At 42.8% G+C, this 22,450-nt stretch overlaps 1 protein-coding gene across 8 annotated transcripts in view; it reads right to left on the bottom strand.

Moving 5' to 3' along the window:
- SHISAL1 (shisa like 1) overlaps positions 1-21,013 on the bottom strand; it is a 72,377-nt gene extending 51,364 nt beyond the window's left edge. For 5 of the 8 annotated variants that reach the window (XR_010720834.1, XR_010720835.1, XM_066183667.1 and 2 more), the window contains exons 1-2: positions 20,362-20,565; positions 14,553-14,643 (exon numbers count right to left, since the gene is read on the bottom strand). The gene's annotated coding sequence lies outside the window, so the exon portion shown is untranslated. Of the gene's footprint in view, positions 1-14,552; positions 14,644-15,256; positions 15,326-20,361; positions 20,566-20,892 lie in introns of those variants that run through there. The other 3 variants (XM_066183663.1, XM_066183665.1, XM_066183662.1) reach the window with 3 other exon arrangements.
- Positions 21,014-22,450: the final 1,437 nt, after the last annotated feature.

Here is a 22,450-nt window from a genome sequence, read left to right as displayed (position 1 = left end):
CTCTTATTCTTGCTTTACAAAAGGGCTGATTTGCCCTTGCTGTATCACTACTTTTGCATCCCACTTCCCAAAAAAGTTTAATTTCTCAGTGTCTTCCTCTTTGGGACAAGCCTTGTATTACTTGTCCTGTGAGAAATATGGGAGAAACTCAATAGTCTTTGAAAAGGAAAGTAAGATTGGATCATAATCCTTATGTCAAAGAAGCACTTAGAAAATGAAATATTGAAACACCAATTAATATGAAGAAGCAAGGAAATATTTTACATTAAAGTGATATTTACACATAGGTTAAAAATAGTGTTTTCTTTGAGAAGGTCCATCACACTAGGTCAGAAACCTTATCAACTAGAAACACTATCCAGTGAGTAAGAAAGTCAGTTAAAAGGAGGCCTTCTTCTTAACCTGATGTATTTCTAGCTAAGAAATCTCGCACAATGCTTCTCCACAATGCTTTTCTGTCATACCTTTTTTTCCCCCCCAGTGCAGTCTTTACCTCAATTGTGTACTGAAAATGCCAAACCAAAGGGCAAACCTGCAATTTCATCATTCTGGAAAGCTCTAAGCATAGCAGCTTCTGAAGGCCATTTTGAACAATGAATTTCCAAAGCAAGTCATGCAATTAATCATCTTCCTTGTATTACAAGGTAATGAACAGTAATTGGGAAGGCCTTTCTAAATTACAGAAATATCTCTCAGTCAGAAGAAAACTCACCTTGAAGTACAGCACTGATTAAAAAACAATTCAAGAAAAATCACACTTAGGGAAACACTTCTCACTTAATCAAGCCTTTAGCTTGAAACTGCAACACTTCGAGTACCAAATTCCAGGTCACGCATCCCAGCAAGGCTCATAACCAGGCTTGGCATCTGCGCTGTGCCTGCCTTCCAAACTCCCCCCTTGTCAAAAAGGGGCTCTGCAAATGAAGAGGGCTGTAAAATATGCTCAGAGAGGAGAGCAAGATTCATGTGGAGAAGTGGTAACCTTCCTCAGGGAAGTCGAGAGGTGTCAACCAGAGCTGAAACATCACAGTGTGCTGAGAATCCCTGTTGCACATGAAAGAGTGAGCCTGTTTGTTTCTCCAGCATGAAAACACCTGGAATCTTCAAACAGATGAAGCCAACCATCAAGAAATCCAGAAGGCATGGTTTCTTCAAGCAAGCAGAAAGGAAAACTGGCCAGGAATGAAGACAAATAAGACAATTAAAGGTGACTTGGTTGGTGCTGCTGGGCAGGGCTGGCACAGCATCCAACATTCCCCCAGGAGTGGGCTGGGGGTGGGCAAGGTCCCTCCAGGGGACACAGCCAGGTCAGTGGCCCAGACTGACGAAAGGGATATTCCAGACTATGCGGCATTTATTCATACAAAACCTAAGAAAAGGAGGAGGAAGGGGGAGCATTGATTATTCACCATTAACAACACTGGAGCCCTGCTTCCCTTGGATGTTGTTTGCTGATGGGAAAGAGAGAATAAAACCTTCAGGATTTTTCCTTTGCTTGTGCACATCCAATCTTGGTCTTCACTTTAATAAACTGCTTTATCTCATCTTCCTTGCTTTCCATCACATTTTCTCTACCCTGTCCAGCTGAGGAGTGATAGAGCAGCTTGGGGAGCACCCACCATACAGATATTGGGTTTGCCTGGCAAAGTTCTGGCAGTGGGGGTCTACAGGGCCAGAAGCCTCCTCCTGTCCAGCAGAGCCAATGCCAGCCCAGACCTGCCACTGATCAAGGCCAAGCTCAGCAGAGATGGTGGCAATGCCTTGGGGATAATGGATTTAAGACCAAAAATAAAAAAAATAAAATAAAAAAAAAAAAAAAAAAAAAAAAAAAAAAAAAGTTCTTGCACACCTGTAATTGGGTACAGAGAAGAGTGGGCTGAGATGTGATGAACTGCCCATAACCCTCATTCCCACCTCCCTGTGCTGCTGGGAGGGGAAAAGGGAGAGAATCAGAATTAATCCTGGGAAGGAGGGAGCGGTGTGGGGCAGGTGTTTTCAAGATTGGTTTTACTTCTCATTATCCTGTTCTTTGTCCATAAATTCAATCCATCCCCCCAAGTCGAGTCTGGCTGTGACAGTGATGTGGGAGGGATCTCTCCCTGCCCCTATCTGAACTCCAGAGCCTTTTCTCTCCTATGCCCAGCTAAGAGAGGCAGTGACAGAGAGGCTTTGATGGGTGCCTGGCATCCAGACAGGTAAAACCACACAAGGCCAGTACAGCAATACATTGACTTTTGAAGGTCTCTGACTGGCTGCGAACTGCCTGAAATACAAAACAAAGAGATGCACTTAAAGAAGAGACCTGTGGGGATATCAGCCCAATGAGCTAGAAACAAGCAATTTCAACTGAACCATCTCAATTGCAACTTTGTAATGCAGTCAGTTCAGGAGAATGTCCATGTGAAGGACAAACAAAGCATCTGCAACCAAACCAATCATTTTAAAAATTCAGGGCAGTAGTATGGGTCTGACCACCCACAGACATCTTCAAACTTGCCCTATGAAGTGATCAGCATGGTTTTGAAAGCAAATACTACCATTAAAAAGGGAGATGTCCCACAGAAGGAGAGGTTTCAGAGAATATCAATGCTTGAAAGCGGTGCCACCCAACCTGAGTCGAGTGTTTATTTTGTTGTTTGTCTTAGAGGTGGAAGGGAACAAGACCCAACTGAGCTCAGCCTTCTTCCAAACAGGAGCACATCAGTGGCTCTCTGAGGCTACTCACAGGGAGCAAACACCAGAACCACCACGAATACTTAAGTGGATATTTCTATTTTGGTCTCACAACCAGGGAAAAGCAGCTAGATTATCCAGCTTTTCTCCAGTCAGGAAAGCAGTTGCATTGTATTTCAATTTGCCTTTGCATTTGGAGCATGAAAAACATTCTGGAGAGGTTTGTTGTGCCTGAAGGGGAAGAAATAATTATGAGCATTAAGTATTTATATTGCACCATATATATATTAATGTCACCTATTTTTACCACTAAAAGCCAGACTAAAGCATTTTTGCTTTTAATAAAATTTGTTATTGAAAATAAAAACTCTATGTACATTCTGTATAATTTATATTGTTCTACCATGCAAACATATGGCTCAGATTGCTCATTCATATGAAGATAAATATGTTTATTCTCCCACTGACTCAGTGCTATAAGAAACTTAATTCACTCAAAAGTTACCCATAATATAACTCAAAAAAATGAGTATTTAAATCCTTCAGAGCCTTTTCACTGGGATAAGATAATCCAATAATTAAAGAGTGCTGCTTTTCATCAGCAAAATCAGCAGTTTTACAACAAAAAAAATAACTACTGATGCAAACATTAGTATTTTCTTCACTGTTACAATTATGACTCAATTTGAACGTGTGCGTACAGGTAATTTCCATATATTTAAGCCCAGTCTGCAGACAGCACCCAACAGCCTAGAGTGGTACTTTATTATTCAGCTCTGCACTGGCTAAAAATTCTATCCAGTAGCTCAGCGCTCCAAAAGCAACCAACAATTTGGATCTGAAGTGTGCTAATCAGTGTAACAGATTTATCCAATAACTACCACAGTGCTGTCATGCCACTGCAGGCACACCCTCCTCCCCTGTACAAGAACAGCACTGGCACAGGATTGCAATCCTTGAGCATCAGAACAATCCCCTCTGTTCTCTGCAGAGTAAGAACCAGAATGCAAAAAAATTCAAAGATTCTCCTACTCTTAATGGTCTTGGACCTCTTTGATGTCTCATTTTTCTAAGGTGTAGCTTTTTAAACATAAATATTACTCTGCCAATAATTACAAGCAGTATGATTTGAGCTCAAACACAAGTTTTACTTCTGGAGAACAAGTGATGTGCAACTGATTTCCTTCATTATTTGAAAGATTTCTGTAGCGTTTCCAGATAATGTATTTTCATGCATCCAATCTAAGCAACAAGAAATATTCTTGGATTTTTTTCCATTGGAAGTATTTCTGAAGGGTTTTAAAAACTGACAGGTAAATTCAGAGTGCCTTAACAAAAAGACTCCCCATGTACAGCAGCTTGACTTTAGCCCTTTGGATTTTGCAAAGTTATCACTGTATTAGTCCTTTTGGTCAAACCAGAAGGATTCTGTATTGGACAAAGGCAGAACACTTCATGGAAGCAACACCTGGGAACAGAAACTGATTCCAAAGATTTTGAAATATTCCCAGGTTTAACTGAATTACAGAAAACTTGCCTCTGAAAGTTTCTTCCTCCACTGTACTTCATACTGACATGAAAATGGCATTTTAGACTTTTATGCTTTAACTGTCCTCAGCTGCTTGTACAAGAACGATTGAAAAGGATGGGATATATGTGATAAATCCGACACGATACATGGGATTTGATACCTCTGACATGAATCACATGACACACATAACATCATATCGTATGACACATGACATCTTCGATACAACAATATGATTACAAAAATCATATATTGTATAATTACTCATGGTAAATACAATATGTGCTACATGGACAATATATGTGATCAATATGAAACATTATTAATAATGGCATATATATATATATATGATATATGGCATATATATATGAGATATAACAGGATGGGGGGGTTTTTTGAGAGATTCTCATAAGAACAGACTAAGCTCACTTGTTTTCTGCATTTTTTGTGCATTTGAAGAAGGAGCAGGTCTAGAAAAAAAAGATGAGTCACAACCTTGTGCAGCCCTGGACCCTGAAGGATCAGGAAAGCAATGATTTTCCTTACCACAATACCCACTTCATGTCCAGTGAAAACCTGGAACATCATCAAAATTCTCCACTTAATAGGTGGACTTTCTGCAATCTGCCTGGATTAAGCTACATTGTCTCAAGACATTATATGTGACAAATCTCATTTTCAAACCTACTACAGTATGTTTTAAAAGCTATTCCAAAAGCCCTTTTACTGCCTTTCAGTAAAAATCACCTATTAACTATGCTGAATCATGGCACACTATATAAATGGAAGCAAGACTCTAATAAAAGATAGGCTATTAATAAAAATGAGGAGTGGGAAGATGGATCAACAACTGAGAAGGCCGCTTAGCAACGATAAGAGTGCAGGAATGAAAAGGATGCTGCACACAGGAAGCAAATTTATGCAAAACACAGGCTGGAGTACAATTGAACAAGTATCTGCCTTTGAGTAATAAAAGAGCATTTCTTTCACATGTTTAGGAAAACGTACTTAGTTAAAAAACATTAGCACTTACTACTGGTAACTGGACTACCAGGTATGGGGCAAATATTTTTGTACACTGTCAAGGTTAAAAAGAGTCTTCTATCCTAAACGTACTTTGAAATTAAAACCAGCCATGCAGAATGAAAATTCAAAGCATGTTCCAATTATTTGAAGACTCAATGTAGCTAAGGAAGAACGTAACTGAAAACAGGAGGAAGGGTGGTATTTTTTTATTTCATAATAATCACCATATAATGCTTTATAATTGAGACAAGTTTTAAGTTGCTTTACAAATGGCTTGGAAAGAATTCCTTGAGTACTTGGAACAGCATCAGTTTTGTTGCCCAGACTCTCAGGTCCAAACAACTGATGTCTGCTTTGTTTTAGCCCACATCTGTTCAATAGGCACAACACAATGGGCACCTCTGTGTGATTTTTACCAATATATCCCCTCTCCCCAGTCTCTCATCTCCAGAGAACTCAAAGAACAATCAATGACAACAAGTTACCAGTTTTAAGAAACTTAAAATAAAGAAACAAACTATTAATATAGTTCATGAATCACTAGTTAAACAATGCTGCACATACCTGGGAAGGGCCTTATTTGAAATGTCAGCCTTGCTATTGTTAGGCAGCAGTGAATACACAAGGCTCGAGTTTTCTGGGCACTAGAGCTCTGTTGTCTCATTTTCTTTCCTTGTCCAAGATCAACTTAATCAAAAGGATGGCTGAGTATTTATCTAATACTTGACACTAATAAGAGAGGGATGGTGGGAACAAGACTTCAGGATAAGCTCACATTGCCCAAAGCAGGAGCTGCCTACTGGCCCGTGCTGCTGGATTGATCACATGTGGTCACTCTTGTTTCCCATCTCCAGACGCAGCCCTCTGAAGAGCCCAGCTCTGGGGGACAGACTGCTGTGCCCTGTGCTTCACTTCCAAAATCAAGTACAGAATGGTATTCTAAGAAGAGAAACAAAGCTAACTAAACCACACCAAAATTACACCAGGAGAAGAAATCTACTGTCCACTCAAGGCCTCCTGTAGGAGAGAGGTGAGTTAGGGTCCCTAAGCAGAACTCCCCAGGCAGATACTCAGACATTCCTGTGATGTATGTCACCTATCTTTAGGAACTTCCTGCAGCACACAGATCTGTATCTATACTCAGGTCAGTGGAGAGGGGCTTTGCACATGCAAATCAATATGAACATCTCCTTTCGGAAGGCAAAGAAGATGCTGCTGACTCCACTGGGTGGAGAGAACTCCATTGTGCATGACAACATCAAGTCCAAAGAGTCACATCTGATCTACCAGTGCTGGGCACCAGCTAAGGGCGAGGCAGCTTTAGGAAACTTTGTTTCTGGCAGCAGTTGATTGTCTTTTAGTCAAATGTGACAGAGAGGGCCAACTACAGGCTGTCCTCATCCTAAGAGATAAATAATGAATACTGCACTGACAAGAGACCAGGAAAATGCAGGAAGACCACTGGAAGACCACTGCAGCCTTGAACTTTCTTGAGGAAATGAGGATGTGCCAAGTGAAGAAAATCCAACTATACACAGTGGACAAAACCCGTGCAAACTGCAAAGAACCCAGATTGTTACAAGCAAAAGAAATCTGATGCTGAAAGTTGCCCATGGACCTCTGGCAAACTGAGAGCACAACTTCCTGCCATGTGAAGGACAGACACAGAGACTACGAGAGGATTACTTTACTTAACAAGAGCATATAAGAACCAGAGCTTACATAACATTGCTGAGAACCATGTCAGCAGGAGAATTAATTCAAAAGTATTCTACTTCAGAGTTACGCACAAGGTTTTAGGAGAAGATAAGCAAGACTATCAGCCTGAAATTAGACAGGCTGCTTATTACATTTGTGTTTGGCATACCCAAGTCAGCATAGTTAGCCAAATCATGACCTCCAAACTCAAAGGAAAAGTATTGCACGAAAAAAAAGTTAAACTGAGGTTCAAGAGCACTTTGCTTTTGCCATGGCAGAATACAGAATAAAATGCTTAAGTAAATGAACCGAGAATGGTGTAGCACATAATGGAGGAGGAATTACCCATCACTGAGATTACCTGGTTGGTCACTAGACAGGCCATTCCTACATATATCAAATTACTAACCCAGGGTCCAAGGACAGTATTAACATGATAAAGAACAGATCTCAAAACTCCAAGCACTCAGCAGTCTGTGCCTTAAGACAAAGACCAGAGGTTCTTTTTTCATATAGCTGTTGGAATAACCTGTACAACAAAGAGTGAATGCCCCTACAGCACCAAAGGAGGTGGAACTTAGATACTGACTGAAATGAACTAATCAAATATGTAAGAAGAGAATGTGGGGGAAAAACCTGGAGAGATAAATGACTCCATGTATTTCCTGTATCTTAAGACAGCACAGGGTTATGTATAAAGCTGTTGGAAATTCAGAATACCTTTATGGTACCCATTAAGGAAATGTATGCTGTAGATTACTTTCCCAGCATAGAAGGCAAATAAAGGAAAAGCATAGATATTTTGATTATATAAAAGGTTAACATTAGTAAAGCTTATGTCTTAACCTAAAAGAAATGGCGTGACTAAACATGAGTCTGAACAGTTCCAGAAAGAACTAGAATTCACAAAGTAAATCAAAGAAAGAAGATAAATTCCCTAAAACTTAAAACAACATTAATACCACATCTGCAAATGGAGGCACCTCAAAGTGTTCAGGTGACCACAAAGACGCTACAACAAATGGCTATTGCAAAATCAACTCTATTTCCTTCAGTATCAGATCTGAGTTGCTATTGTTTGTTGTTTATAATGCTCAGTGATTGTTCTGTCTCCTCAAGATAAACTCATTTGAAAACTATCTAGATAGCAGCCTTCAACTGGCTAAGCACAGTTTGTGACTCCACAACAAACCAAATTCTTTTACAACACCAGTAACTGAAACTTGCTTTCCCAAAGAGTGCTGATTACCCATCCTCTAGCCAAGGTAAGGACACTAGGAGGGAAAATCCCTCAACATCTGGTGGCTCACTGAAAGCATGGCTAGTTTCCACATGGATAAAACCTATGGTTTATAAGGGAAGGAAGATTTGACAACCTCAGAGGTTTCCTTCTTGTTTGGTGAGGAGACACATCTTAAGAATTCTTTATACGAGGAACCCAACTACTGCATCCCTGAGAAAACACAGTTTTAAAGCAGTCTGAATAAACACTGGGAATCTGATCACGTTGAAGATCCCTTCTCTCATCACCAATGAGCCAATTCCTACTGCTGACCAAAACACTGCACAGAGAGCAAAAACCAGAAGCCATTTCTGCAACAGAAACTTTAAATCTGTACAAGAAACACAGCACAACGCCACAGTGGAAAAGAGCTTTAGTGCAGCCGCCTGAGAAAAGCCAAACATCTCCAGAACCCTGATGATCAGAGTGCATGTAAGGATCAATGTCTCCAATGTTAGTGGGTCATGTACCACACTGCCATCCTGCCATCAGGATGCTGTTTCTAGGTTAAGGGATTTCCAGTAAAGACCAACCTCTACCTCTTTTTTTTTTGTGATTCCAGGTCTCTTTTCCTGCCCTTGGTCCTGAAAACGGGTGAAGCAGAGTTTCCACATTCCCATTGTTACTCTGTCAAGCTTTGCCCATTCAGTCCTTCAAAGACTCAGAAGGCAAAGAACGGCACAAGCTTAGCAGAATTTTTTGACCAAACTCATTTCAGAGAATTCAGGAGTTCCAGTTCCTCAAAACTACATCAAGTCCCAAGACACACGTTCCCTTACACTGAGCTGACTCCGTCCTCAAAGCATCCACAGCTTGGAGAATACTTCCTTGCCTTCACCCAGAAATCATTCTAACAGGATCCATCCAGGATCTCACTGAGGAACTGGGGGATAAAATGGTAAATGAAACTCATGCTGGTAAACACAAAGTAATGCAGGGAAATCCCTTTCCCTCAGCACTGGGCGGGCGACTGCATCTTAGAGAGATAGGAAAGCTAAAATGAAATTATGCACATCAATTCTATGCAGATAGTGATTTAGTACTCAGTAGCAGATAGAATGTCAGAAGCTGATGAGAAAAAAAGGGGGGGGGGGAAAGAAAAGCTCATTATATCATGGTATGATTTCTCTACATCTCTAGAGCTGGGAAGGGATCAGGAATGACAAGGATAGTAAGATGTAAAATGTTTTCTGTATGCAAAGCATTTGAACAGACTAGGAAGATTCAGCTGGGAAAGAATTTGATAAAAATCTACAAAAATTCACAAGCAGCATTAACAAACTGAATAGACAGCAATCCTGCATCCCTTCTCATAACACAAGAATTACCAGATAGCACTTTGAAAAACAACAAAAGGAGGTGGTTTTACCACACAGCATGCAGTTTAACTGTTCTCTTTATGACAGAAGCTTGCTTATCTTTCAAGAATAATTACACAAATTCTATGGATAAAAACTCCCACCAACAGCTATTAAACAAAATTGTGACTCTGCTGCCAGACAGAATGTACCTGTGAGGCAGCCAGCCAGAAGCTGAGGGTATACCTGGAGAAATACAATTTCTTTATACTTAGATAATAAAATACCTAGCCCAGCCAACAGTAACAAGCTAGAAGGATGCTTAACCTGACCCAAACATTCACTCTCACACCCTTCTGCTGTCTCCTGTGCCCAATCCAAGAGTCACACCAGTCATTAAATTATTTCTAGGAAAGCAGCTACTACTCCCTTTCACTTCCCTGTCACAATGAAACAGAAATGAGATCTCACTTTTCTTTTCTTTTTAAAGAACCTAACATTGTATAGATATTTATGCCTTACTGTATCCTGCTGATCACTTGTGTTTCAACAGCTTTACTCTCTGTTGTACTGTGCTTTACATGGTGTAAAGCAACAAAAGGTTTCTGTTCTGGTGACCTTCAGCTTTGACCAAAAGTTGCCACATCACACATCAACACTAAAAAAGCCAGACCGTGCAGAAGAATTTATTTTTTAAAGATTTTTATTTATTGAATTTAATTTATTTTAGTTTCTTTTATTTTATTTTTAGAAGAATCAATTTTTTAAATTTTATGTGGCACTTCACTACTTCTGTCTTAAAGCAATGTGTTCTTCAGGCATTATTTCATCCTTCTGATGTGCCAGAACTGCTCCTCACTGCCTGTATCATTACATTTGCAGAGATCATTCACTCTTGTGACGGAACAAACTTCAGGTTTAGGTGCTGGTTTATGTATTTTTAAGGCATTGGCCTTTATGTTTAGCCTTGTGGGAAATTCTGGATCTCATTCACAGGGGAAGGAAGGCCAGAGAATCTGCCATCCCAATTAATTCCCACTGCATCCACTGTCATTTTGTACCTCAAAATTCAGGCTCTGAATTTTTGAATTCTTGCTATGAAGACTTGCTGTGTCACTTTGTTTTTGGTTTACCATTACATTTATTATTAGCAGTAGCAAGCAGTAGAACACACAGCTCACTTTACTGGGTCTGCTTTGCTACTCATAGCTAGAAAACTCAATTTTGGTTGCATCCTTCTTCCTGCTCCCCCAAATAAATAAAAGCCATCATTCTGATGGATTGCACCCAACTTGGATACAGAAACAACCTGCAAGATAATTCCACCTTACAACCCAAGAGGTTTTTATCACAAAACACTCTACACTTACTGAAAGAGGATTAAAAAAAATTGTGATTCTGCCATGAGTGGACCCATTACGGGCTTAAGAACTGAAGATACCAAATTCCTTGAGGACCATGTCTTTGTTTACAAGAAAAGGACATATGTAATCGACTCCCTTCAACAAAGCCTTGGAGGTTTTTTAGTGGTTTCCTGAACTCTTCAAACTCTAAGTCTCTGTCTGGTCAATCATGGAAAATGTTCTTGTGCAAGAGGATAGGATTTCTGAGGGCTTGCAATGATGATGGATCCAGAAACAAACTGATCATATCTCTGCTCAGCATCTCAATTCACAGGAAAAAAACATGTTCTGGTCGAGGGCCACTCTGTGCCAGATACAGATTCTCCATAAGGGCTATGCAACTGACAGGCGTTTTTTGTTGTTGTTGTTGTTGTTTTGGCAGCTGAATTGGAAGAAAATTAGAAAAGAAATTAACGTTTAAATGGGCTAAACATTTGTTTGGTTTTGATGCTTGAAAGTAAAACACCAGAACATTTACTTCATACCAGGCAGAAGGGAAAAGGAAAAGAAGAAGGAAAGAGGAATTAGGCTTATGCAACAGGAATATGATTTTCCGAGTTCTGATCAGTACTGCCTGACACAGAATCATTGCCACTGGCCCCAGCACCACTTCCCACAGAAGACACAATGAGGAAGAACAACCCAACAAATACTTTTGAGATTGAAGCCTGGCTCATTTTGGAAGTTTGTGGGCAGCTGCTGGACAGCCAGCCCATGCCAGCAGTAAACTGCAAAACCAGGTCAATCCCAATCTTGGTAACTAAAGCAAATTACAAGATTTCCATTTGCCTGCCTAAGCCCACCTGAAAAAGAATGTAAGGGCTGACAACGCAGAACAGGGAAGGCAGAGCAAATTCAGCAACTAAGGAGAAATCTTCGCTTTGATCATGGTGAGTGATCGCACTACAGTCTCATTTACATTATTTATTTCATACAGGGTTTTTAATTGTTTGATGTAATATGCAGGAGGTAGCAAAAACAATGCTTGCTTTTTATGCCTGATTTTCAAAAAAGACAGTAACATAAACACATCCTGCTTAAGAAAAGTGTTGACTTCCTTGAGAATATTGGTTGTCTTTTATCTTTTCTTGAAAAGCAACCAGCATCAAGAACTCTGACTGGGGCTTTCTATGACACAGGCACAGTACAGGGGGCTTGTGAAAACCATGGTGGGAGCTCTGGCTTGAGGCTTTAAGGTTGCTCTATAATTACCATTGGTTTAAGACTACTGGATTAAATTTCAGTGATCAAAAGAGAAAAATAATGCCCTAAATGTTTCAAACTGTGAAGCCTTGTGAACATGTTTATTCTGTATTTCATTTCCATCACTGCAGTAAGTTTGGAGCAGAGTTACTGATGTTCAACACAAAGGAATAAATTGTATTCTTAATAGTTCTCAGTCACTTGAACTCATGTTCATGCTACTGAAAATTTCCCACTGCAGTCCAAACTCAGAAGGTTCAGGGAGAAGCTAGGTGGAGTTAGGGAATAATAATAAAGGTTAAGAAGTGAACCAAAATTTGCCATAAGCATTAACCTTCTTGCAGCTCTCATCACAGAGAGAGCAGGCCAATAGAGAAGCACAAAATGAACACATGTAATACAAATTAATTGTAAGGAAAGCTATGTGTGCATGTAGATCCATATTTACTTCTTTTTGTCCAATAGATTCTAGGAAGGAAAAAAAAAGACAACTTCAGATTCTGGCCTCAGGGCTTAAATGACTACTGATGGATACAACTTTCCCTGCAATTAACGTGTTATTATGAGAAAGAAGAGACTGTCTAACAAAGACTGAATTAATGGACTGGATGGCACAAAACTGTGGAAATCTAATCAGAGAAACAGGAAGTGGAAGGGGCTGACAGGGACCTCCAGAGATCATCCAGCCCAACCCCCCTGCTCAAGAGTCACCTGGAGCAAGTACCACAGGACTGCATCCAGGTAGGTTTGGAATCTCTCCGAGAAGGAGACTGCACAGCCTCTCTGTGAAGCCAGTCCCAGTGCTCTGTCACCCTCACACACTCATAAGCTCTTGACTTGTTCTTTCCCCTCTCTTTGGCAGAGCTCAACACATTCCAGTTGCTGTCTCACATAAACAGCAGCTCAGCCACCTTGCCTTGCTGCCCTGGCTTTCCCAGAAGGAATGTTGCCATCCATGACTGTATTCCCACCATGTCTCTGTGGCTGCAATGAGATAAAGAGCAGAAAGACAAAAGTAGCACCACTGCTGCCAATTCCCTTCCTCATTAATTTCTCATTGTTGTATTTAGCTTACTGCCCAAGAGTGCATCCCAATTCCAGCAGAGGGGACGCAGCAAGGGCTTACTTTCACAATAGCAGCCCTCAGACACATGGGGCTTGACCCTGCTCCCATTCAAATAAACAGGAAAGCCTTGAAAAGTTATTTCATATTAAAGAAATGTTAGAGCCCTCTTCAGTAATTCTTCACTTGTGTCCTTCTACTCTTAAATAAAGGCAAATTATTGCAAGACAAGCTCATAATTTATCAATATCGTTCTATGTATGAGGCTCCTAAAATGCAATTATCACCAGCAATGTACAATATGAGCTGGTTTCTTATGTAAAATTTGTTTCTGAGGTAAACTCTCTGGAGTTTCAAGGAGCTGCCTTTGACCAACCCTAGCTGAGAGATGAACAGTGAAAAGGAAGCAGGGAAATGGGAAGAAGAGTGACAGGGCCTGATCTTTGCAGCAGAGGTGAGCTCAGTGGTTTGTGCACCCTGCTGCTCTTCCAGCAGTGGAACTTCCTGTCAAAAACCACAGAGTTGCAGCATTACAGCACCAAGGCCATGGGACCCTTTTCATTTGCCACCTGCCCTGAAGGGGCTGTGGGACAGGATGTGGCTCAGTGCCATTGCACTGGCCGATGTCCCTGCACCACAGCAATCCCTCTGCCAGCCCCTGACACTATTACCCACAAGAATTCACAGACTTGCCCATACAGGGATGAGGGGGGCTGCAACATGAATAATTAACAAATCTCCAACGTGTGTGTGTAGAATCTCCTCACAGAGCTGGCTCCAGCGACTGTTCACTTCCTGGCTGGAGCCCAGGTTTCCAAATCCCTGCCAACACTATTTCTAAAAATGAATTTCCAGCAATATCTTAATCAACAAAATGTTGCTACATCACAACACTTTACACCAGAATCACAATGAATTACTCTTAAAACTCCACACAATTAAAAAGGGATATGAGCATTATACTGAACGTGCCTCTGAAAAATGGTTTCAGTACTGAGAGCAGCCATTCACTGATTTCTGCTGTGACTTTTGCATTCCAGCCCTAGCTATCAGTGAGACTGCCTGTCTCCCAAGAAGCCAGATACTGAGCCAGTGTTTTAATCAGGTCAGGGCTCCTTCACCACTAATCTATAAGGGGAATTTAACTGATAATATGAATGCTAGAAAAATTAATGTCTTGTTTTCACGACAAAATAGAAATGAAACGCATCCTGTGAAGACGTTTTTCAGTGTCCATTAATTTCCATTCACACATGCTTGACAACTCCCTGCTTTGGTATAAAAAGTTTTTCAGGACTATGAAATTTTGGGCTACAGCTTTCAGATAAACCATTCAAGCAGTCTTGCATTCAGGCTCTGCATTTTGGGGTATTTGTACCTTCAGAAACAGAAATGTTTTGTATCTTGAGGATAGGAAGCTTGGTCCATTATCTTGGCAGCTTTCTGTTCAATGAGATGCAATGGTCATACTGAAAAAAAAACAAGTAATGAACAAAGAATCCAAACTTAACTCTGGATTTTAATGCATAGCGAACACTTATATTTGCCATTCAAGATAAGGTGTCTGAAGTGGATGCAATTTCCTTGGAAAAGTTTATCTCTCTAGACTTCTGTCTATGTTTTCAAATGTTAAAATAGTAATAAACTGAAAAGTCACATAAGGGGAAAGCATGTATGCTACATGCTTTACAAGACAAAGTTTTTTTAAATTTTAGTAAGTATACTAACAATTGCGCAGGGGAGTAAATAAAAAAGAATTTAACAAAGATTGATGCTGTTAAGACATCACAGGGGAAAAAAATGCATTTTCACAAACATTCACCACGAAAACAAACCCGTCCAAGATGGGAAGATAATCAGAGAAATGATACTCTACCACAAGCTGAAAACTGAGGCTCTCATGTATAGGAATGCAACATAAATGGCAAAAGCACTAATCTGGATCTTCCCACCACTTCCTTCCACCCTGACAGCTCTATTTGCACAGAGCAGTCCCTTTCGAGTGGCAAAATTAATGAAATACATGGATTTGGGAAGGGAAGGAATCAAAGATATCTATGAGTTACATTTGGAAACTCTTACCTCCAACAGGCTTTAGGTGATTCATTTTAACCCCTCTTAAAGAAAAAGCCTATAACTGGAAAAGATTCGCTGTTGTGAAACAGCAACACAGGAATGTCAGTAAAATGAGGGCTGGAACATCTCCACTTTAAAAAAAGAACATCCAAATAAAGAAGAAGAAAAAAAGTTTTAGCTAGGAATCAGTCTGGCTAGAGTACGACAACTCAGAGCAGCAGAATTGCATTCCAAACTTTTCCTTGGTAACTTCCAAGAGGGCATTTTGCTCCTTCAGGTAAATTAAAATCTTTTCTGCTTGATGAAGCAAATGCTTAGTGCAACAGCTACTACATCACACCTCACTGCTCCTCGAGTTCCACTCCTGATATGACCTAAGGGGCTCAAACGGCCTCCACGAGAATAAATAAGATTTTATCAGTAACATGCTGAAGCCTCAGTTGTTTCTCTGGGCAGAATGAGAGTGAATAATCCTTGACAGTGCTGCCAGGAATGCCCTGAGATTTGCTGCTTGCAGTGCTTGGTCTGCAGAGATGTTACTGCAAAGAGCTCTGAGGTGAAGCTCAGAACAATGCTTCATGTCCTGTGTTATGCGAGTCTGGTTCTTTATTAGGAAGTTTCTTTCCAGCTACTGAAGTATGTTTAGGAATACATCTTGTTCCTATGGAAATCAGTGAGAATTCTGCCCTTGCCTCCAAATAGAGCAGGAACAGACTCCCTGTCTGCAACATCAGACATCTTGGCATTAAGTGAGAAAATTGGGAGGGCCTGCTAAGCTTCAATGGTGTGGAAAGGTCAGCCTACAAATCAAGAGACTCCCACAGGAGAAGCAGGAGGGCTGCAGCACATGCAGAGGGAAGGCCTCTCCCTGCCTTATCCCCAGAGAAAATCCCAAATCCACTCCGGGGCTCCTTCCCCCTGCCAGCTGAAGAGAAGAGGCAGAGCAGCAGCAGCAGCAGCATCTCATGTCTGAGGCGCTGCTGAACCCCACCACTCCTCTGAGCAATACAGATATGGGAGGAACTTGAATTTTGAAGTAATTTGAACTGACACCTCTATTTTACAAGTAGAAAACACACCCAGGTCCAAAACTTGCAAAATTACTTGGGAGTTTGAGCATGCGAATTTGCATGTGTGCAATCAGGCATCTCAGAGACAGGGGAGAGGCATACCTCCAGAATGCATTTTTTAAAACACAGATTTCTTTGGGTTGTTTCAAACTTGGGCCTTAAAAGCCTGAATAGTTTTGAAATTATTATACATGGTTCATCAAAAATATGGGGAGTACATAAAAGGTCAGAAAGGTGCTTTTCCACATCTCCATGTTAAAGAAGTTTCATTTTTTAAAAGAATAAAAGAACAGAAACAGGAGAGTTTTACTGGTATGCAAAAATATATTTTTTATCTTAAGTTTGGCCATTAAATTCTGATGAAAAGCAGAAGTCTACCATATATAAGAGCTATCACTTTGAAAGTCAGTTTTTCATCTGCAAATCTTTCATACAAAACAATCCTGCCTAAATTTAAAAGACTGGTTTATCAGAAGTATTCATTATTAGGATGATTTTCAAATGAAGATCAAACTAAAAACCCTGTAGCTAAATCAAGTACACAGCCATTTAAGTATAAACACTTTACAGTAGCTTATGAAGAACGTAACTGAGCTTCCAACTGGAATAAGAGAAACATCTCCCATACCTTCCTAACACCGTTACTTGCTCCTGTCAAATGAGGTTGTGCATTTTATAAGCTCAAAAAGTATACCTGGAAAATCACCTGCACAATCTTCTCCTAAAAACACAGAAAGAAAATTTAAAAATTCACTTTGGATATTTCATGCTGGTCTCTGCCCTTTCACGAGCCCCTTGCTGCCAATATGCCTATTTTACATGCATAATGGCCTTATTTTTCCATCCAAAACACCAGTACATTCAACCTGACAGCAAAAAGGAAAAGTAGCGATGAGCCATTCTTTATTTTCAAGTCCTTGGGAGTACAGATCTGGAAACTTTTTCTCTGAAATCTGTTTCCTTCAAATATATTCAGCAAAATGAATGTTGAGGAACTAGCACTGGAAGTAACTCCTCCAGATCTTCACCCTAATCTCCAAAAATCTCACTGGTGTACAGATGCCAGTGACCAAGGACTGAGACAGAAAAAAATGTTGGCTGCCATTTGTTACTGTGCTGCACTAACATTTTGCTGTTTTCCCAGAGATCTCTCTAGGCACAATATAGCACGGAGCAAAACTCTACACGCCAAATAAGCAACACTGAATTAAGATGATTAATGGGGGTAGGGAAAAGTTAAAATAGAAGGGGAAAGCGGCATGTCCAGAGTGGATCAGTTACAAAGAAAGGAGCTCAACAACCTCCTCTAAATACTGGTCCAGTATCTTATTCATCCCAGGTGTGGAACTTCCAACACCAGAGAAACAAAGAATATTAAATCTATTTCCACATGACAGTAAAGTTTGAGTAATAGGCTGGTTGAGCAATTTGAGGTATCTGGAATATGAACACCATTAGAAGCATTTTTGTCTATAAAACCAGGGTACATTATATCCAAGTTACTTTGGTATAATGTTGAGTCAAACACAATGCAAACCAATATCATTATCCATATCTGAGATTTAGCCTTCATATCTATGTACTTTTTTCCCCACTCCCTCAAACAAAAGCTCTTTATCAGTGACAGCTTTAAGTACTCAGATGTCTTCTCACAACCTTAAGTGATTATTGTTCTGAAAACATCTATGAAAGTGATAAGGGCTTGTTACAAATTATCTTTCTTGCTGCTTGTTATCAGTCTTAAAAAATAAAATTCAGAAATTATTTTCCCCCTCGTGGCACCTAGGGTCTGAAAAATGAACTGGAATATCTGTTGCTTTTACTACCACCAATAATAAAAGTCTGAGCTTTACAGAGGATGTAAAGCACAGACTAAAACCTGTATCACTTTCTCTCTACTTGTATTGACCGTGCAGCACTAAGTAGTAAAATTTTAATTATTCAGCACGGAAATGCAAGTCAATGACATCCAAAGGAGACACGATAACAACTAAGATCTCTGTTCTTTTCTTCCTTTCTATTCATGGGATTTCATAAAGTTGCTTCACTGGTAACTATGGGCTGGTGATGGTCCTCAACTCACAAGAAGTATTTTCAGACAGGTAAGTCACTACTGAGATGCTAAAAAACAGAATACAAAAGTCAAGGTCACAGGCCTTAGGGGTATTTCAATAAAAATACCTTTAAGCTGTTTCAGTAAAAGTTTGAAGTGTGATTTCCCTACTCTAATGCATTTGGAATGAGGCAGATGTTTTAGCACTTTGTTGGACTGAGCTGAGGATAGACTCTTTCTCACAACATGAAAGAGACAGTTATTTTACAACAGTTTATTCACTCAGAGTGTTTCAAGAAAGAAGAAAGAATGTATGTTTCATACAGAAGTTCCCCTACTATTATAACTTCCTACTCCTGTAATCTGAAACAGTCACAACTGAATGTCTCTCGGGCGGTATTTCAGAACTGAATATTCTAAAACTATTCTAAAATATTCCTTACACACTCCCAATGCTTCTCAACACAACACTACACATTAAACTGTCTCTTGCAAAACCATGAAAATTTGCAGGAGAGTTTCAGATGTTTAACCTAACATATAGTTAGGTTAAAAGTGTGTGTTTGCTCATTCTCTCTAAAAAAAGCTTTTAAGTTCCTTTCAGGTTGCAATGGTAAGGCAAGTGATCAAGACTGTCATTCAGTTTCACAGCATTTTCTTTCCTTACTCGAGCACCTTCTCACTGGAGGTGTACTCTTTCTAACAGAGGATATTCCTACAAATTTCAGAATGCTAAGACTCTTGTTTTTACCTGATTCTGATAAAGTTAACCCAGAAAAGCAGTTTAAAATGGCATTAGAACCAGTTTTCAGTTAGATGGTAACAGTTCACATCTTCTGAAGACCAGCAGGACTGTGCTATGTTAAAGACAGGAGTTAAAAAGGAGGATTTTTACCTCTATCATTAGGGAAAAGGAATGTATAATATATGCTCACTTCTCCTAACAGAGGACAATACACTCATATACTAGGTTTTAAGAGTACTCCATCCTAGATAAAGTGTTTTGCTTGATTAGCTGAGAGCAAGTGAGCTAAGTGAGCAAGTGAGCCACATTTTCTTTTGTTGAGAAGAGTGGGGCAGGAAGAAGTTAAGGAGACCTGTCAAGGTCACACCACAGCACGATGACAAAGTTACAGAGGAAGTCACCACTGATTCCCAGCTCAGCTGTAGCGGAGACTGCAACACGAAGCTCCTCAAAGGGTTCTGTGCTGCCAAATGACACACAAGCAAAAAGATAAGTAACATCACAGTTTCAAGCACTAACACGTCCTCAGGAGTACTTTGAACACGAGGCAGGTCAGACCACGTCTTAGTCTGAGCTTTATAGCTAAACGAGGTAATACAGCAGAGCAAGTACTCAGAAACCTTGTATAACTCTCACACTTGCTTAATCACATCCATGTATCGTTAATTAAGTCAGGGGAAATCGTTGAGCGTTGGAGGAAAAGCGAAGCGGGGCTACAAGATCACTCAGGGTTTATTTACTTGTTTTTGCTCCCGGTGACAAAACACGGTGCTAGTACGAATATGAAAAGAGAGAAAATAGGGCAAATAAATAACCCCGAAGGCTCCGAGAGGGGTCCCGTTGTCATGGAAACAAGTCGCCGCTAATGAGCTTTCCACGGCATGAGTGATTAATACCCGAGCCCCGCAAATAAATATTGATTCCGAACCCAAACAGACGCAGAGGCAGCCGCCGGGTCGGGGCGAGCAGCAGCGCAGCGCGCACAGCCGCGGCTCCCTGCGCACAAAGGGACCGCACAAAGTTTCCCAAGCGCTGCTGCCACCGCGCTGCGCGGGGGAGCGACGGCGGCCACACCGCGGGCCGGGCCGGGGGCTCTGCCCCGCTCCTGGAGCCGGGCACGGTGCCCGCAGGTACCGGCAGCGCACGGAGCAGCGCAGTCCGCGACCGACCCCCGCCCGGCCGCGCATAGACAAGACAGACGCGCATAGACAAGACAGACGCGCACAGACACACCGCCCCTCACCTTGGGCTAAGTCGCTGCCCGCGCACAGCCACTTTTCCCGATAGTTGCACGGCGAATCCACGAAGGAGAGCGCGGCTCCGGGATGTGGCCGGGGACGGCAGCGGTGGCACCTCCGACCTCGGGGAGCAGAGCACGGTGCTTCAGCCGGCGAGAGGGGGAACGAGGCACCGATACACAAAAGCTGCTACCACCTCCTTCCCCGGCTCCCCCATCCCCTCCTGTCCCCGCCCGCTTCTCCACCTTCTCTCTTCCTCCCCCCGCCCCCGCTCCAACCAGCTGCTCTCGCTCCACCTGGACCGGCTCTCCAGGTGCCTCCCCGCTCCCACACGCGTCCCCTACAGCAGCCCGAGCTCCGCGGCGGCTGGTCCGCCTCTCGCCGCGCTGGCTCCGCTGTCCCGCACGGAAACTTCCCCGGCCCCCGGCGCTCCTGTCCTGTACGGAACGGGCTGCTCGCCTCGGCCGGGGACATCGCAGCGCGGAGCCCTGTCCCGGCTCGGGGACAGGAAGAGCCGCCCGGAGGTGGCCACTCACCTCAGGAAAGCCCGGCGGCGCCCTCCGGGAATGGGGGTGGACGCGGCGCTGGCAGCATCACCGACGGAGGTGAACCCCGGCGGGGGCGCGGGGCGCTCGCCCTGCCTTCTCCCTGTCCTGCTCCTCCTGCGGGTCTCTCCCGGGGAGGGACGCGCCTCCCTGGCGCTGCCGGCACTGCCGGGCCGCCTCTGCGGTGGCCGCCGCCCGCCCTCCTGAGCTGGGGGGAGGATAGATGAGGGAGGGAGGGGGCGCCGGCAGGGCGGGTGCGGCCGGAGCGGAGCCGTGCGGTGCCGCTCTGCGGTGCACAAGGATCGGCTTCCCCCGGGCAGGCTGAGCTCTGTCACCAGCGAGCGGGCGGCTGGGCCAGGAGGCGACAGTGCAGCGGCTTCCCCAGGGCTCCCAGCCAAGCGCTGGTCCCTGCCCGGCTACGACCCGGGTCCGCTCCCCTCTTCCTCTTCTTCCCCCTTCCCGCACCCCGCCCTCCCCTCCCCAGTGGTTACGAGGGCACCGGGGATTAAGTGTACGTTCAATTCTAAGAGCATTATATTAATAAATGGCGGTTCGGTGAATTTCAATTACTCTGCGAGCATCCATCCGGCAGCCTGATAAGAAGCAATCCCCTCCAGGCACGGTTTAATCGGAGGGATCAGAGCGCGGGCGCCGCGTCCTGCGGTGCCTCCGGCGGGGCTTGCCCGGGGAGCCGCGGCCGAACGCCCACTTGCTGTGGGGTTCCTTAGGAAAATTCCTTACGGGAGAGCCCGGCCCGGCCCGGCCCGGGGAGGTGGTGCGCGCACAGCTGGCGACGGGTGGGACGGAGGTAGCACCCGGGAGAACCCGGGCCTCCGCCTGGGAACAGCCCCAGCGTTTGTCCCACGTCTCACTAGAGAGAGACTACACCAGCCCGGGCTAGGCAGGGGCTGGCCGTGCAGCCGGAGTTTAGACGCGTGAGGACGTGCACGCTTTTCGAGCAGTGGAAATCTGTCTTTCACTCGGCGTGACGCCAGCGGACACACGGACAGGCAGCGCGGTGTGAGTCCTCCTGGCTCCTTAGAGCCATTCTCGAGCTCACCTGCGCACCCGGCGGCCCCTCGCTGCTGCAGCAGCACACCCGCGGCTCCAAGACAAAGACTAAAGCAACTCTGGGATGGGAACAGGAGGATGGACACTGATTCGAGGGATCAGCCCTCAAAAAATGGCTAAAGCTTCCCTTTCTCCCCCTCCTTCCTTTTGCATCACACCTCCGGAGCCCAACAGGTGGCTGTGACCTCAGAGAAGTTCTAAGCTAATCTCAGTAATGTCTATAAATGACCTCTCTCATGAATTCACATTACAAGAAAAAAAGATTTTTCATTTACATTTTAATGCATAAATCATGCAAAGCAGGGAGCTCCAGACACTGTTGCGAGAGTGATGACTCATGCCCACCACATGTACATTATTTATTGTCTGAAGATGGGACCGTGTTTAAATTAGGATGCTTGATAACCTAATCTGGATGTTCTGAACTGCTTCCCTATAATTATGTTCTGGAGAAAGTAAAGCATCATTTCTTAACCCT

Source organism: Chamaea fasciata, unplaced genomic scaffold, assembly GCF_029207755.1.
Source record: "Chamaea fasciata isolate MVZ Bird 193981 ecotype frontalis unplaced genomic scaffold, bChaFas1.0.hap1 SCAF_5, whole genome shotgun sequence".
Classification (NCBI taxonomy): domain Eukaryota; kingdom Metazoa; phylum Chordata; class Aves; order Passeriformes; family Sylviidae; genus Chamaea; species Chamaea fasciata.
This window is presented reverse-complemented; position numbering and strand designations above follow the sequence as displayed.